The sequence below is a fragment of the Scleropages formosus genome, chromosome 2, assembly GCF_900964775.1.
Source record: "Scleropages formosus chromosome 2, fSclFor1.1, whole genome shotgun sequence".
NCBI classification, from domain to species: Eukaryota; Metazoa; Chordata; class Actinopteri; order Osteoglossiformes; family Osteoglossidae; genus Scleropages; species Scleropages formosus.
Genome location: NC_041807.1, coordinates 33,884,359 through 33,900,735, shown reverse-complemented (window position 1 = coordinate 33,900,735; position 16,377 = coordinate 33,884,359).

The following is a 16,377-nucleotide window of genomic DNA, read 5'->3' as shown; positions in this document are numbered from 1 at the left end:
TCCACAGAGCTAAAGCAGTAGATCAGCAGGGAATATGGGGGGGGGAAGACCATGAAGTGCACACACAGGGTCATGGAGATATGTAGGAGTTTGTTTGTGATGAACACACTGTTGCTGATTTTGGGTGGGGGTCTTTTTCTTCTGTTTTATACAATAGAAATGAGCTCCTCTAACATTTAAAAAAGCATTTACATCAACCTTGTGTTTAGCTTTGTGCAATTCTGCCAGTTTTCTGACACTCGTAAAAAAATATTTTAAACAATTCTATAAAATTATCTCTGGGATTCTGTGCCGGTGAAAAAGCTAAGCCACTGTTAAGCTGCTTCAAAGCAAGACATTAACAGAGAAAACACCACACATTTACTTCAATAATTTAATTCAAAATTCAACTGAAATCTCAACTTACATTTAATGCCACATGTACATCATTATCTATTCCACACAAGTATGCAGTCAAATTCAAAATCATCAATAACTAGTCATATTGCACTGTATACAATTTACACAAGACAGTACATTACATCAAGAGCAACCTGTCAGCATTTAAAGATTTTAGGCTACAGCCTCCTTATTAAAATGTTTGACAACACAAATATATATTAGAAATCTTAGTATGTACTGTATATTAACTTGCTTCATGTGGTGAACCTGAAAATGTGAAAAACAACCTGAAAACATTCTGTATTAATCTATAATCCCTTAATATTAAAATATTGACTGGAGGTACTACTTAGGAAACTTGACTTCTTCAGAGTATTTCTAAACAAAGGCTGAGATTTTGTGCTTGTAGCTTTTGATTAAGTGCTTCATTGCACCTAAAAAATGCTGTAATCTTGCTAATCACAAGAGGTCACTTAGGTTCTGCTTGTAAATCATTATGACAGATATATCATGCACAGCGATATTTGTTAGTTTTATTATAATAGGAATTTCCCATTTTCATTACCCCAGTACTAAAAAAAATAGGTATGAGGAGTTTTCCAGTCATTTCTTTAGCTCAGCTTGCTCATATATTGACTTCCAGTCCATCCCAATCTTTATTCTCCTGATTGAATTTATACAATTTAAAATTTATTAGTTTGATCCACAATTAAAGGTTATGCAACATTAAGTACTCTGATCAAATTTAACTTGATTGCAACTGAAAAATCTGAAAGGTCACCCCCACTGAAGGCTGTGAAAGCATTAAACTATAGCTGCACTTTACAAATCACACATACAGAGGGGTCGATCGCAGCTATAGCTCCGTAACAGTCATGGTCATTCCACATTGCGTTTGGACACGCCTGTTAATCCCCTGACAAGGCGGCGTAAATTTACAAGTAGTTTTTATTGTCATTCCTCCATACAGCTTGTGTACAGTGGAACAAAATGTCATTTCTTTGAAGACCATGGTGCAAGACAGAACATAGCATAAGACAATGAAGAAGAATGAGATCAAAACTGTATTAGTATACGGTACTGGGGTCACCTTTGAGTGGAAAAAGCAGGTAAACTGCTGGAAAGCGGGGGGGAATGACAGATCACATTAAATCTTAACCACTACTTAAGTTTGCAGAACCACATCTACTAATGAACAGTAATTTGTGGTTTTCTCAGTGGTATCACCAAGTTGCCATTTGTCCAACAGTGATCATCCGTCTTGAAATTCCCACCGTGCTACATGACCACCTCTGTGGTCAAGGTTCCCGGACTACGGAACTGACTAAAGGCCTGCAGGTGAAAACAGAATCAAACAGCAGGTTGCTCACAGCTTACAAACTGGACTTGTGAGATGTGTGCAACTATTTACACAGCTTGGCATGATTTTACTGCTTAGAGAGAAAAGCACTACATAACTAGCCACAAGTAAATTATTGTGGGGGGGATGCATTAAAGAAAAATTTAATCTGTTTAACTGTACTCCGGCAGACATGCCACATACAACTGAATTTCCATTTTACTAAGCTGCCAGTACTACTTTTCATTATTTGCAGACTTTTTACTACTACTCATACTCATCCCCATACTTAGTGTTATTCCAGTGTTTGTCACTTCATTCCTGTAGGTATATTACTGTAGCCTCAAACAACTTCCTTTAGGACTAATAAAGTTATCTGTTGCATCCATCTTCTCCTGTTCACATGTAATCAGACACACCCACACACCACAGTAACCAAGACAAAGTAGTGTGTTCTACTAGCAAAGTTCCTTTAAAACCTTTTCAGGTGACTGCTTCTGGCAGCAGACATGGTGTGAGGTCAGCAAGGGCGGGTCGGGGGGGGGGGGGGGTCTTGAGGATGGACAATGTGACAGGAGCACAGCGCACTGCATGGCTTCCATCCCTATATGAATCCTTAAGACAGTCAGATAGGAATAAAAAGCCATAGAGTGCAATGCACTGAACACAATGGGGGCCATCAAATCTGATAACTACCTACAAGCCTCCCTTACTAAACACCATTAAAATCAGTGTTATTTATTGCAAACATACTTTGGGGGAAAAAAAAAAAAAAAAAAAAAACACCAACCTGCCACCTAACAACCATACAGCCTTCTATGGGTGAGGTAAATGGGAGTAATGAAGTGTCACTCAGGGTGGAGGGGGAAAGGGGAAAAAAAAAAAAAAAAGAAAAAAAAAATGTATTCCATGACAGAATCCCAAACAATAAAACTGGACCAAAAGAGAAAGGCTACTTTTGAAAAATCTTGCCATGTAGCAATCAGCAGCATAAGACACAGTTGATTAGTGTCCAGTTCACACCTGAAACACTAAGAAAAGATTTATCCTTAATAAAACTTTACACAAAAAACTAAAAAAAAAAAAAAAAAGCCCAGCACTTGCAAGACCAGCAAATTAAAGAATGTTTTAACTAAGGACGAGAGGTTAGGGGTAGAAGGGTTAAACAACATGATTGCCACGCACATGGATGGATAAACGCACATTAAACTGTCCCCCATAATTATTTTTAGCAACCTGTGTCCTCATCCCGTCCAAACGAAGCTTGTGCATGCGCGTTAAAGTATTTCCCTTCTATGACAGACAGACACGGGAGGCGGAGACACCCACAGCACGGTAAAAGTCTGGGTAAAGAAGGGGAGACGGTCATTACAGTCATTGCAGTCGCCTCTATGCGACACAATGTAGGGCACCAGCGCCCCCTGGCGGCGAGGACACCGAGTGTGAGCGCCTCGCGCAGCCTGAAAAGTTTGAGCCCCTCAACGTCTCATTTATCCACAGCCGTCCCCAAACAGCCCGTAATTCCGCCGCGTTGCCTCGCCGGTCCATACGACGGTAACAAACGCACCCTGAAAGACCACACTTTATTTACCGCGCGTGTTAAAACCCATGACAAACGGATGCGCTCTAAGACGTCACTTACACTCCTGAACGGACTATTTTAAATTAACAGTACTGTTTGTTACAACGTGTAAAACGACGGCAAGTTGAAGTTCTCTCCTCACACATAATCCACTTAAGAACATACTGTGGGTTTGTCAGCGAAAGTGTATTATTCGCAATTAAAAAAAAATGAAGGAAAAAAAAAAGCTTGGAGGGTTTTACTACTACCTTTCTCTCTCGGGAAACCTCAAATTCACTCTCTCTCACACACACAGGACGTGCTAAATTAAAACTACATAGCCATGCAATGAATGTAAAACAGCAATAAGCTGGTCACTTTTCCCTTACATACACTCTCCGACTCTGAGGCGCGTCGCACTTGTCTTGTAACCGAATTACCCGCCGACTTGGATTAGTCAGGTGCCCCCAGGTACGAGCCGCAGAGTGGAAAAAACGGTCTTCGGACAAAACCCTAAAAAGTAAAAAGTCCAAAAACAAAAGAAAAAAGAAAAAAAAAAAAAAGCGCGCGCACACACAACTTGTTCCGTGCGCCGTCCCTGCGTTTGGGGCCCCCGGCCGGAGCCTCAGCACAGGTGAGGTGAGCGCAGCGCACGCGCCCGCCTTCCGGAACGAGTCGTGCCGCGCTGGGCCGCCGCGAGCTTCCATTCAGCGCCTCGCGCAGGAGAGAGAGCGAGGGAGCGGAAGAGGGAGGGGTGCAGGGAGGCAGCGAACAAAAGCCCCTCGCCGTCGCGCAGCCAATGGGAGGCGAGCGCGAGCAGCGGGAAGGGGGGCCGCCGTACCTGTGCACGAGACCACCTCCGTTTCCCCCCCGGGGGGCTTTGTGCGCTCCACGAGCGCGTGCTAAATAAAGGGGGGCGGCAGCTGAATGGGGGCTTTTCTCTACCTCCCCCCTCTCTTTCAAATACCGCCAGAAAGCACTTTCATTCGGCATTGGAGTGGAGAGAGAGAGAGAGAGCGTGTGTGTGTGTGTGTGTGTGTGTGTGTGTGTGTGTGTGTGTGTCTCAGTTAGAGAGAGAGTTTCCCACCTGCGAGCGGGGTGGCAATTAAGCTGGGCGTCCGTGCTTGCTGGTCTCCTTGACGACAGAAATTTGGGATGCGGTTGCGGAAACAAAGGCGCTCGAAAGGTCTCGAAATGTAAAAAAAAAAAGAAAAAAAAAGCGTGATGATGTGGAATGAGGTACCCCCCCCCCCCTTCTCCCCCCCAACTCCTCAGCCCAGCGGGCGCGCATTCACAGGGACATCCATCCACCGTGCCTCACTTCGCTGCCTGGAAAGCCTTCCTTCTCTGTGGCACAACATGGGCCTCCAGGCCGTTGTGGAATCAATTATTCTTCCACAATACGAAGAACACAGAGATTTTCACAAAAGTAAACTGCGGTGTCTCAGTGGTGTAGCACCGCACGTCTTCGCGGTCCAGTGAAATACTGTACGAGGAGCTGGCAGCTCCCACGATTCTGGAACTGATCTGTCTGGTGCATTCAATTCATTCATTCAGAATCAGTAAGAGCATCCTGTGCAAAGTCCCGGTGGTCCAGAATCCATCCTGGATGGATACAGCAAGAGGAAGAGCGCAGCCAGGACGGAGCACCCATGCAGTCCGTCTAAACACACACACACACACACACACACACACACACACACACACACACACACTCACGTTATGTACAAATTAGAGTCATCGATTCACATGAAATGCGTGTCTTTGGACTGTGGGAGGAAAGCCAGTCAAACACGGGGAGGACATGCAAACTCCACGCAGACTGAACCACATTCGAACCCACAGCCCAGGAGTCGTGAGGCACCGGTAGTATCTGCTGCACCGCCTTATGAAATGAGGGTAAATCACATAGATTTACTCATTTACCTGACGCTTTTCTCCAAAGTGACTTACAACATTAAGCTATTTATTTCCATCTACGAGCTAAGTTATTCATCCAGTTATATAGCTGGGTAATTTCCACTGGAGCAATCTGGGGTAAATACCTTTCTCCAGAAAGTGGAATTTGAACCTTGAGATTTAAAGGTGGCGGCTCTAATCACTACGCTACCTGCCAGCCCGCGCCAGTGACCGTCGCCCTTGTCGTGTGGTCCACACGGGGGAGTTTTCCTCCACACCTGAATGACACACCTGTGCCCAGGGCTGCTGGGGCCAGAGGTGAAGCACGGGCCGGCGCATGTAGCCAAACAAAAAGAAAACAGAAAAAAACACACTAGTCATCTCATCTGCTGTGCAGCGCTTCTATCAGAAATCCCTCTCTCAGCTCTCTGCCCGTGGCCATAAAAAGGGTGCGACAAAAGCAAACTGATACCCCCCGGATTTGTGAGCACAAAGGACGGAATCGCGGCACCGCGGCACCCGCCTCGCGACCCCCACCCCCCCACACACACCGGCTGCTTTTCCAGAACCGGCTTCCAGAACTCCTGAATCAGCAGCAGTCCTGCTAACGGTGCAGCGCGGCCCCCCACGGCACGCACATTAACGCGTATGGAAACCTTTGCGGAAACGCCCCGCCGCGCTGACGCCCCCCAGCACGCCGCGAGCTCACGTGTGTACGCTCGTGCAGTGTAACGCCGTGCCCCGGCATATTCCTCCGCTCTCGTGCCGACATCCAAGGCGATACGGGTGTAGATCTCCAGCAATGAATGCGACACGCAGACCAGCGTGCAGTACCAGTGTAAAGCCTGAGTCGACTTGCTGGGAGCTAACGTTTTTTTCACGAGGCATTTGGCGAACAAGTTAGATGAAGAAATGAGGCGTTACACCTCCCATGATCTCCCTCAGCAGTTCCCAGGGATGCACAACACCTGTTTTTGTCTTTGCTTTCGCTCTTCCGTTGTGTTCGTCCAGGTTGGCCAGGTGTACCCAAACTTTTGACGGTACGGTTTGCAGTTTCAGGTGACCTGATCCAGAAGCACAGTAAAATTACACAGTACATTTGCACACTAAGATATAGTATATTAAGGAGGTGCGGACGTGCAGAGGGTTTGGCTGGGTCCTGCTCTCCGGTGGGTCTGGGGTTCGAGTCCCGCTTGGGGTGCCTTGTGACGGATTGGTGTCTCATCCTGGGTGTGTCCCCTCCCCCTCCAGCCTTGCACCCTGAGTTACCAGGTTAGGCTCTGGTTCACCGTGACCCTGCTTGGGACAACCGGTTTCAGTCAGTGTGTGTGTGTGTGTGTATGTGTGTGTGATACAGTATATTAACTGCGGTGCAGAGTTAAAGAACCAGCAGCAGACGGCTGCATTTTGACAACGGACATGACTCATCTCCACAGTGTGTTTACTGGCCTTTTATTATAACGAGCTCATAATTTAGTTTGCAGGCCTCCTGGAGACAGCTGTTGGGTTTTGGACCAGGACCCCTATGGATCAGGAGAAAACATGGTTAAACCTTTGTTGTTGTACCCTGAGTTATGGGAAGCAACATCTTTTGGATGAGACATCTTTGCTCGAGGCTTAATGAGATCATTAAGGATCACAAGGTTTTATCATAAATAAGGGTGGTCTTCGGCAGGTTCCAAATCTTGAACCCCTTTTCTTACTCACTCGACTCTATTGCAGCCAGTATGAGCTGCGAACCGGCTGTTGCTGCCAAAATATACTTGAACGACCCAATCATCACAGAGCTGTTTTTGTGAAAAGCTGATTTCAAAAGGTTATTGTTTGCTTGGAATATACACTACATATACATACATATATATTGTGTAAATCTATAGATAGATAGAGATCTATGTGTTTATAGATGTGTGTGTGTGTCTTTATATATTTATAGAGATAGTCTGAAGAGCAGGTTAAAACTCTAGGTTGAAAAACTACATCAAATCCCAGGAAAGCTTCTACTTTATTAGCATGAACCTCTTTGCTAAAAAAAAGAAAAAAAATCAGGCTGTCTCAACAGAAAAAAGTAAAATAACAAATTATGACCTATTTACAATGTTTTTAACAAAAGCATCTTCTAAGCAATTAAATAAGAGCGATACCAAAAATAACTGCAGACTTGAAATCTTTGCTTGTGTTGGGGGAGCAGCTAAAGCCAGTAGGTTAGGGAGATACAGGGTATTTTCATCCAGGCTTTCTGTGTCTTTTCCCCACACTTGTGGTCAAATAGTAGTTTCCTCCAATACGGGAGGGTCCATATTTGAAGATAATTAAAGGGAGAGGATGTGGGCAGTTCTTGCTATGACTGGATCCCTTCTCACCTTCTCATCTGTCACTCCTTGTCAGTTATATCATCCTCCCTGCCCACCCATGTGTGGCACTGGACACAGAAATAGAGGGAAAGAGGTACAATCTCAGAGGAGAGAGTGTGAACCTTACTGCAGAGGAAGGAGGGGAGCTGTTTATACAGTGACCCCCCCACCCCTTTACCCCACCAACCATCTTATTTTTGCCAGTACTGTAAGATAAATGATTGTTCTCACTGTGAGGTTGCCATGGATACTGAAAAGAGATGGAAAGCAGTACACATCTTTATTTTCCCACTAACTCCCTCAAAAATACTTATTATTGTCTGTTGTTTCTCTTATATGGGAACATGCTATTCTTCTTTCAGCGCAATAATCTTTCACTGGCATTGCCACATGAATCAGTCACTGCATTACCTTCAATGCCACCATGGTCATGATCACCATGTGGAAAAGGGTGCCTGGTGAGTAGTTACAGCATAAAATGGAAATGTTATGCATAATTATAAAATTATAATGCATATGCGACAAAGCCGTGCTTAAGCATTACAATTAAAACTCAAAGGAGTGAAAAAAAGAGATTTATGGAAACTATGATATGAATGTCAGAATTATCCAGACAATTGCAGTTGCCCACTGCCATCTGCTCTTTCCCCCAGGGGTATATTACAGCTCAGGAAACTAAAAAACAGCTTGTATACTAACTCAGTTTCTGAGTTATTCTAACAAGTTTTGCATTAATAAAATAATTATGTCACAAAAAAAGGACGAGAAAAACAAGAATCAGTCATTTCTTTTGGAACAAAAGGCAGAGCACCAACCAGGAAGTATGTCGTTCAAGTTATTCAAATATAAACATGCTGCCAGTAACATGTTCATACTTCTGAAGGACTCCAACCACTGGAAATCGTGCCAGTAAATCAATGCTATTCCAGTTTAATAAAATTATGGCGTCAAAGCAAACAAGCTGATAGATGTCACTGCTAGAATTCAGCTACACACTGATAACCCATTAATATATACTGTATATCTCTGAGCTGAACAAATTAAGTGTCTTAAACTATCATTTTAAGTATCATTGAAAAGTGTGTTAGTGAGAACTGTATGGACCCATGAATAAAGCCTTGAGGGACGCCTCCTTGATTAAATTCATTCCATCAGTGCGACATTTACCTGAAGTTAGGTCAAGCTGTTTAGTTCTTAAAAAAGGGCATCTAATCTGTCCTTACTTGATACACTTTCAAAGCAGAGGTTGTGTAGAGTATGAGTACAGTAATTATTAGTGATTATGACCATTATTGTAGAATTCCATAACTCTTACGTTCTGTCCGAAATTCGTCACTGTTTCACATTGTAAAAGCAATTCTGTAATTGTCTGAAGGTGAACAAGGGCTGTCCACAGCGTTTTGTCTACAGCGGTTTGAGCTGTTCGGCGACAAAAGTGCTTCAGTGTGATTACGTTTCCCGACGCTTTTCTAGAACTGGAAGAAACTAAAAAAATTGAAATATCCGACATTACCTCTTCAAGTCAAGGACTCCGCAGTGCTTTTCAACAGGGCCTCTACCGACGTAGCTGCTTTTGGGGAAGGAAGAGAAAACGCGACGGGTTGCGAGTAAGAGAAGCGGACAAGTCGGGCCGCTGTGTTGCACTCTGGGGAAGCAGCGGCAGCTCTGAAGAAGGAGCAGTTGCTATGGATTGGGAGCGGTCACTATGGGAGAGGAGTTGACACTGGAAAAGTAGTGCTTGGTATGAGAAAGTAGTAGTTGCTATGGTAACTTGCAAGGGCATTGGGGGCTTTATAGGAAATTGTCCTAAGTTCCATGGTAACAAGAGGGTTGCGCTGCTGGTCCAGGGAGAGGGGAGTTCCAGAAGTACTGTATCTTCAGTAGCTACTCATTCAGGCGAGCAAAGTGGGAGGGAAAGAATGCGAAAGAGACATTAAATAGACAAAGGAACCGAACACTCTCTGAAGTTGTTTTCCGTTGCTCAGGTTGCCTCCTTGTAAATGTCCTCGCTGCTCCTCATACCTTCTTCAGCTCCCTGTTTACAGAGAAACAACGCACTTGCTGAGCACAAAATCTAAAGTTCAGGCAAGAAATCCAGCCGTTGGCTCTGGTGTTTTGCTGCTGTAATGAAAATGCACCACTCGTAAGGTCTCCAAGTGCACACAAACACTGAAAGGAGGAAGAAGTGGGACACCGACCCTCACGCTGACCTTAACAATGACTACACAGACAAGCAGCCCACCGCTTGACCCCTGTGACCCGCACGCCGGCCCCGAGATCCTCGGACTCCCACGGCCGGTGCCGGGCGCTTAGTCCCGCTCCCTCATTACAATCACTTACAACCGACCTCCCCCAGCCCCCAAGCCCCATTCCCCAGCACTTCATCATCTGTGCTCTGACCACAGTTTCCATGGATACCAGGTCAGGGTAACACCCATGGGTGAAGTGAACTCAACAATCAGGCAAGGCCAAGGGAGAACAACTTATTTTTATTTCTCATACTGATCTACACCTTGGAGTCTCATTTAAGGGAATGTATTGGGATAGGTAATGTGGGGCAGCTGGTGGTGTAGTGGTTAGCGCTACTGCCTTTGAATGCAAAGGTTGTAGGTTTGAGCCTCACCTCTGGCTGTAGTACCTTTGAGCAAGGTACTTACCCTAAATTACCCAGTTGTATAAATGGGTAAATAGTTGTAACATTATAAGTCATTTCAGAGAAAAGCATCAGCTGAATGTAATGATATCACCCAGTTTTTTGATTTCTCCCTATAAACATTCTCTGAAGGATGCTCTGGCAATAACAAGTCAACGCAGATCTACCACAAAACCAAACCGCATTATCTGATTACATCAAAATCCAAATGTACAGTATATTCGCTCTAAATAATGTGCCAAGGCATTTAACCACAACGGAAAGCTCGCTCATACAGTGTGGCTGCTGGACAGTGGTCGGGCTCCCGATTTTTAATGGTCTGCCAGCCGGCTTCGCAGAAGTGACCGCGTGCGCCTTTTCGAGCTCGTCTAGTGTCGGTGGTTAGCTTCTCAGTCGCAGATCGATATATTTTCACGGAATGAATTCCAGCAGCCGGTAATTTACAGCGAGCGTGCCGTGGGATTCTCAGCAGCGTGCCGAGGGGGCTGCGTGTCCAGCATCGCGCGCACCTGCAGCCCCTATTCTCAGAACCTTCATTAACGGCCCCCACCCCACGCTGTCCATTTCCTCCACGGTGAGCCACCCCACCCCCCATCTTCATCTTCCCCAAGGAAGAAAGCATTCTGCAGCGGGCACTTAAAAAGCAGCACTGTCTGAAGGAGAAGCAGTGAAATGGAACAATTTAATCGCATTAGAAAAAAAAAAAAAAAACCTTCAGTCTTTCATTTGTAAATTCCTGGGCTGGATTTTTCCCTCCGCTGCCACAGTCTGTGCTCCAGGAGACAGACGCCCCCAAGAAGAGGATTCAGGATCTGGCCCGACGCACCCCCCCAATCTCAGTACTCAGCCCCTGCGCTATCCCCCCCACTATCCCTCCTGTTCTTCTAATTCCATTTATCCTCTTTTAAAAAGGCGGAGATCAAAGCGGGGCTGCCTGGCCCCGCCCTCCTCTCTGCTTTCTGCCCCCGGCGGCCAGACGGTTTTGTCCCGCTCAATGTGTCACTCTCGGAGACGCCACCGCCCTTTGTGGGACCTTTCCGGTTTCCTGCCTTGCTCAACAGCCTCCGCTGTCGCCCTGCTCCGAACCCCTTGCCGCCCCCCCAACCCCCCACCCTCTTCTCGGCAGGGACGAGCCACCTGAGGAGTGCCGCGGATTAGCAGGTCTACTTCAAAGACAGGGGGCTGCCGACGGGGGCGGGAGGCCGTTGCTCGGGGGGCTATTTTGTTCTCGGACCTCAGGGAGTCGTCCTCGCAGCTGCAGCCAAAATCCCCGCTCCTCCGAGGGGCTGTTCGGCCTGCCAACTCCAATCAGCTCTGCCGCTGCGGGGCGATTCGCTCTGCGGGCCCCGTGAGGAGGGGTCACCGCGGACCCCTGGGAATCGTCCGGCCGCGGAGCGTCTAATGGGAGCGACGGCGCTCTCCGCAAGCGCAGCCCTCCTTCCTCCACGGGTCCCTCGGCGCGGGGCTTTGAAGTGCCGTCCCCGCGCTGTCCCTCGGGCCGTCGCCGTCCCTCCGAGCATCGGTCCGAGTCGATGCGCCTGGCGCCCCGTGGTGCCTTCCCTTGCGCCGAGAGGGCAGCTTGAACTCGGTGCGGCACGGAGCACACGGTGAAATGCACTCGAGATGCGTCAGGTGTATCCCTGCTGTTTACCCAGATCTACAAAGGAAATGCTGCATGGTTTTTACTGTCCATGGAAAACACGATATAAACTGTTCACACAACTGCAGCCCTATGCCGTTTATATCATAATCATATTTCCACAAAACGGGTGATTATGTGAGAAGGAATATCACACGGGGGGATGCGGTGGCGCAGTGGGTTCGGCCGGGTCTGGGGTTCGAGTCCCGCTTGGGGTGCCTTGCGATGGACGGGCGTCCCGTCCTGGGTGTGTCCCCTCCCCCTCCGGCCCTGCGTTGCCCGGTTAGCCCTTCGGCTCACGCTTCTCTGCACGGCAACTTACGATATTAGGATTTTACACTAAGCTACTTAAGTTATTTACACAGCTGGGCAATTTTTACTGCATCAATTCAGGGCAAGTACCGTGCTCAAGGGTACTCCAGCAGGAATAGGGATTCAGACCTGGGACTTTCGACCGCATGGCAATGGCTCTCATCGCTACGCCACCTGCTGTCCCGGTCAACAGAATAATGAAAGGTTATGATAAAATGCGTAATTAGCAGTCAGGTGTGGCATTAAGAAAGTTTTTGTTCATTGCTTTCATTCCAGCTTGACCTCAGAATTAAATATGCATACTTATGTTACATCAATGTCTGAGATCAGAGAGATGAATATTGAATTTTGGACTCAATTGTCTCTTGAAAACCTGGCAAAATACACTTTCTGTAATATACTGCAATTGAAATACTCATCCTTGTTAGAGCGGTACACAAAAATCCCAGAAAGGGGGCTAACGTGTGAAAATGCCGTGGAGCAGCGAGGATGCCAGAGTTTGGAGAACGGACTGAAGATGAACCTCATATTTATAAATATGGGCAGGTTCCACTATGGGCGGATGAGAAAAAATGGAGCAGCCTTGATCTAAGCCGTGCGAAGGAGGTGCGACCGTTGGGCTTCTCACCGAGTTGGGTGGTGTGTGGACAAAGCTGACCCTAGAGCAGCACGGTGCGAACTCTCAGGGCGCTTCTACCTCTCGACACCCTGAGGTGTGTGAGCCAGCGCAAACAGCAGTGCATTATGGGAAATAAAGCTCGGGCGCGGGCTGCGAGAAGTAGCGAGCCCTGTAATCCCTAAGCAAAGATCTGTTTGCCGTTTCAGTTCACAGCTTGGGGGGGGGGGAGGGGGGCGCAGTGGCATAGCAGGTTGGACCGGGTCCTGCTCTCTGGTGGGTCAGGGGTTCGAGTCCCACTTGGGGTGCCTTGCGATGGACTGGTGTCCCGTCCTGGGTGTGTCCCCTCCCCCTCCGGTCTTGCGCTCTGGCTTGCTGTGACCCCGCTTGGGACAACTGGTTTCAGCAAGTGTGTGTGTGTGTGTGTGTGTGTGTGTTTACAGCTTTGCTGCTTACAGAAGTAGGTGTGCACTGGAATCTAAGATCTTAAAGTCTTTAACTGCTCTGCCCCCGAAGACCAAGAGGAGGATGAACACTCTGAGATGTGCAGTACAATTAAACTCGTTTGGGACTTCATCCGCCATCATCCCGCTTAAGGAACACGGTAAAGCTTTTTACTCAGATGTGCCGAAATGTCGCAGGACAGAACGGAAACATTTACGGGGTCAAGTACAGGTTTGATTCAAAATAAATTTTGACAAAACTCAGCATATCCCCTCAGCAGATAGCTATAAGAATGGGGTAAATAGTAAATATAAACGAAACAGAATAGTTTGCTCAGTAAAACAGCAGCGCTGCAGTGGAAAGTAAAGGGAACCCGGGACATGCGGTACATGTTGCATAACGTCACATTTTAAGAAATTTAAAGACCAAGTGTAAAATTGCGGTAAAAGCTACCAGATCCTGTTTTATAGACAGACTGAGTGTGATATTCCACACCCACACACACACACACACACACACACACCGGCTGAAGCCACTTGTCCCAAGCTGGGCCGCGGCAAGCCGGAGCCTTTTTCATGAATGATGAAGGAAAAACGGCGGGAGTTAAACAAGCGCTGTATTCGTAACGCGTAATTCGCGAGTGTTTCGGGCTGTGCTGAACCGCGCTGTCGCAGCTCTTCTCTCTGTGCTCCGGGGCTCCAGGCTGAACCTCCGGCAGACGACCCCCAGCAGGCCTGCCCTTCAACCCCGGGGCTCCCCGTGCCTCTCGTCTCCAGTAGGGGGCGCTGCTACACTTCAAGATTCCTCCCTCCTTTCCGCTGACCGTGAAGAGACTGGCACACTTGAAATTATTAACACATGTACATAATGAAAGGCGTCGGCTAAACGGGTAAATACGATATGTAAGTGCTGCGGGACTCCTTTTCCGCACCGCAGTTATTTGTGGGCGATGAACTGTCTCCGTCAAACCCAGTCACCTCTCATTTTGACGTGGGTGCGAAAGCAGAGCCTCCGCCCCAGCTTTAAGGTTCCGAGAAATACTCCATAACTGGCCAACGCGTTTGGTCAGATTAGCTAATGTGATCCGAGCGGCCGTGTCCCGCAAAACCCTCGGACGGCAGTTTCGTTTAAGTCCACCATCCGGACGAGCGATCGGCCCGTCTCAGCTCGTCCTTCTCTGCCGTGCTGAGCAGCATCTGCGCCGAAGACGAGCGGGGACACACCTGTGGTCTCACCTCACGTACCTCATCCAGATAATCTCCTCTCCATCTGCAGTGGACGCAGTGACACTCGGTGATACAATCAGTGACACACGCAGTGACACATACAGTGACACACGCAGTGATACACAGTGATACACACGGTGACACATGCAGTGACACATATAGTGACACACACAGTGACACACAGTAATGGACACAATGACACATATAGCGACACATACAGTGACACACAGTGACACACGCAGTGACATGCAGTGGCAAACTCAGTGACCCATATAGCGACACGCAGTGACACATATAGCGACACATACAGTGACACACGCAGTGATACACAGTGATACACACAGTGACACATATAGTGACACACACAGTGACACACTATGATACACAGTGACACACGCAGTAATAGACACAATGACACATATAGCGACACATACAGTGACACACAGTGACACATGCAGTGACATGCAGTGGCAAACTCAGTGACACACGCAGTGACGCATATAGCAACACACGCAGTGACACAAAAAGTGACACATATAGCGACACACTCAGTGACACACAGTGACACACACAGCGACACACACAGTGACACATGCAGTGACACGCAGTGATGCACACAGTGACACTCAGTGACACACTATGATACACGCAGTAATAGACACAATGAAACATATAGCGACACACTCAGTGACACATGCAGTGATACATGCAGTGACACACACAGTGATACACGCAGTGACAGTGACACACTATGATACATGCAGTAATAGACACAATGACACATATAGCGACACACACAGTGACACACGCAGTGACATGCAGTGGCAAACTCAGTGACACACAGTGACACATGCAGTTACACATACAGTGATACATGCAGTGACACACGCAGTGACATGCAGTGGGAAACTCAGTGACACACACAGTGACACATACAGTGATACATGCAGTGACACAAAAAGTGACACATATAGCGACACATACACTGATACATGCAGTGACACGCAGTGATGCACACAGTGACACTCAGTGACACACTATGATACACGCAGTAATAGACACAATGAAACATATAGCGACACACTCAGTGACACACTATGACACACACTGTGCCACACACAGTGACACACTATGATACACACAGTGACACACGCAGTGACACACAGTGACACATACAGTGATACACGCAGTGACACACACAGTGACAGTGACACACTATGATACATGCAGTAATAGACACAATGACACATATAGCGACACATACAGTGACACACAGTGACACACGCAGTGACATGCAGTGGCAAACTCAGTGACACATATAGCGACACACTCAGTGACACACACAGTGACACATGCAGTGACACATATGGCGACACACACAGCGACACATACAGTGATACACGCAGTGACACACACAGTGACACTCAGCGACACACTATGACACACACAGTGCCACACACAGTGACACACGCAGTGACCTGGGCCCAGTCTCACTGCCAGAGAGATTCCTTATTTCTGTGAAGGGGCACAGATCTACAACGAGCTCGACCTTCTCTTCATTTTCAAACGTAGATAAACGAAAACGACGTGCATTTCCGCAAACCAACGGCTCTCGGCGCCGCTCACGGACGCCGAGCGGCGACTCGCGGCGAGGGAGCGAGCGAGGACCCCCAGGTGAGCGCTCGGATCCTCGGAGACGAGCGCGAGCATCCGCACGCACCTGAACGTGCACACGCGCAAACGATTTAAGCATCGCATTGCTTCGGATGCGCGAGAGAGCACGATTTAAAGAGCCTGACGTCGGAGAAGTGGCCCCACTTACTTGTTCTGCGAAACACGAACGATGATTAACGCAAAAATTATGAAAAAGACTGTTTTTTGCGCCTCGGGTGCCTAAGAAAAACGCCAGATGTTAATCATTTTTCCACAACTCTAATTATACAGTAACAACTGCTG